The sequence below is a fragment of the Entelurus aequoreus genome, linkage group LG05 (assembly GCF_033978785.1).
Source record: "Entelurus aequoreus isolate RoL-2023_Sb linkage group LG05, RoL_Eaeq_v1.1, whole genome shotgun sequence".
In the NCBI taxonomy this organism is placed as follows: domain Eukaryota; kingdom Metazoa; phylum Chordata; class Actinopteri; order Syngnathiformes; family Syngnathidae; genus Entelurus; species Entelurus aequoreus.
In genome coordinates this window covers 71,813,643-71,816,342 of record NC_084735.1, presented here as the reverse complement: position 1 = coordinate 71,816,342, position 2,700 = coordinate 71,813,643, and positions in this window count along the sequence as shown.

Here is a 2,700-nt window from a genome sequence, read left to right as displayed (position 1 = left end):
TGGATTCATGTGTGTTCATTTTAAAGGGGAAATGCACTTTTTCCAAATGTTGCCTATCATTTACAATCTTTATGTGAGACAAGAACACATCTTTACTTATGCATTCTAAATCGTATATAAATGCTAACAAAAGTCAACTAACAATGGATCCAAAAGGAGATGCTCTATTCCGCCTATGCAGCGCTCTAAAACATCCAAACATCTCCATTAATGTTTTCTATAAACACTGTAAGTATTAGGGCAGCGAATCTTTGGGTGTCCCACGATTCGATTCAATATCGATTCTAGGGGTCACGATTCGATTATAAATCGATTTTATCGATTCAACGCAATTCTCGATTCAAAAACGATATTTTTACGATTCAAAACGATTCTCTATTCATTCAATACATAGGATTTCAGCAGGATCTACCCCAGTCTGCTGACATGCAAGCAGAGTAGTAGATTTTTGTAAAAAGCTTTTATAATTGTAAAGGACAATGTTTTATCAACTGATTGCAATAATGTAAATTTGTTTTAACTATTAAATGAACCAAAAATATGACTTATTTTATCTTTGTGAAAATATTGGACACAGTGTGTTGTCAAGCTTATGAGATGCGATGCAAGTGCAAGCCACTGTGACACTATTGTTCATTTTTTTTAATTTTTATAAATGTCTAATGATAATGTCGATGAGGGATTTTTAATCACTGCTATGTTGAAATTGTAACTAATATTGATACTGTTGTTGATAATATAAATTTTTGTTTCACTACTTTTGGATTGTTCTGTGTCGTGTTTGTGTCTCTTCTCAATTGCTCTGTTTATTGCAGTTCTGATTGAGTGTTGCTGGGTCGGGTTTGGTTTTGGAATTGGATTGCATTGTTATGGTATTGCTTTGTATTATTTTGTTGGATTGATTAATAAAAAAATAAAAATAATAATAAAAAATAAATATACATTTTTGAAAAATGAGAATCGATACTGAATCATACAACGTGAGAATCGCGATTTGAATTTGAATCGATTTTTCCCCACACCCCTAGTAAGTATATATGTCATTTAGTGACAGGCATATTCATAATATGTCATATTTTTTGTATTTTGCCCATTTTAAGTATACCGTGTTATTTTAATTTCATAGATGCATCACAACATTCACTTTTCCCTTCAACAACAACAAACCTACTTACTACTCACGGCATACTTTGTGAAAGACAACACTTATTACTTTGGGACAAATTATGATCCAAAAACTGTTATTTTTCAGCCTGAATATAAGGAGCATGGTACAGGATTTTGAAGCTGTGTGCTGAACAGATTAAGCTTTAGTGAAACATTTAGCACCATTTAGCAGTATTGCTAAATGCTGAACAAGATATAACAACCACATACATAATAAAACAATCACTTTCTGTTCATTGTCTGCTCTCACTGGGATACCAACTGATGGGATATGCATATTTTCCGGTTTAGATGAAGAATTGATCATAATGCTTACAAAGGGTTAAAAAAAATCCTGCAAACAATCGCCTTTTCATATCTTCCTTGCAATCTACGGGTTTAAGTTGAATGTCAAAGGTGAACACTTTTCGGTTTAAGGCCACATCCTTCTACAATTCAGGTGGGAGGCATGATTTATAATCTTGAATTAACTTTCACCAGCTCAGAGGCAATGCAGCGGCTCAATATGTCAATAAAGCTGCATAAGCAAGTGAGCTCTCTGTGATCACGGCACCGCTAAAAGTACTTTGTCTGTATAAGCGCTGATAATAACAATATCGCTAATATTTCGGTCATGACAATGTAAATGGAGTATTGTTGGAAGTTTATTTAGAGGGATTTATGGGCGCAATAGGTGGCTGCATTGTTTGCCACCTGTTGTGTATCAGAGAAGGGAAGGAGGCGACAACCAGGGCAGGACTGCGGTTTACAAGGTTTATTTGAAACCTTTGATGAATACGTGGCGTGTGTATGCTACTCAAAGTGAGTGAGTGTTGACTATGTGTAAAATTAATAATGTAAATGTTACCAAGGGTTGTTGTCTGTAAATGTTGGTTGTATCTTTCGCCGTTATCCAAGGGGGCAAGGCGAAGAGGTAGTTCATGGACAGGCAAGTGGTCGTGGTTCGGAGCAGGGAGGTCGTGGATCGAGGAGGGCAGTCAGGAATCCGGATGGGTGTCGAGTGACAAGGCGCGATCACAGAGGACAGGGGAGTCACTGTGGAAATACAAAAGGGCATGAACCAGGGGGAAACACGGAGAGATAGAGGAAAACCAGGACGAGGACGAGGAAATCACTGGGAAAGGAATGCCAGACGTGATGCTTACTGGAAGGTTAGCGACGTTCTGGCAAAGGTTCCTCGGGTCCGCTGGTCTTTATGCCGCTCCCCCTCATCAAGTCCAAGTGCGCTGATCAGTGATTGCTTGCAGACTTGTTGCTGTGTGGGCGTGTTGTGCTCAGCGCGAGCAGAGGTGTGTTTGAGTGTGCTGCCAGCAGAGGGGTTAGCAGAGGTGCCTCCGGCTGCAGAGGAAACCTGAGTTCGACTCCGTGTCATGACACCACCTCATACTTGCCATATTTTATGACTTAGAATGCATTAAAAAAAAAAAAAGTGTTTTTGTCTTACATAGCGATTGTGAATGATAGGCACACTTTTTTAAAAGTGCAGTTCCCCTTTAAGCTATTACAAGTAGCCTAATAAGAATAACAACTTAA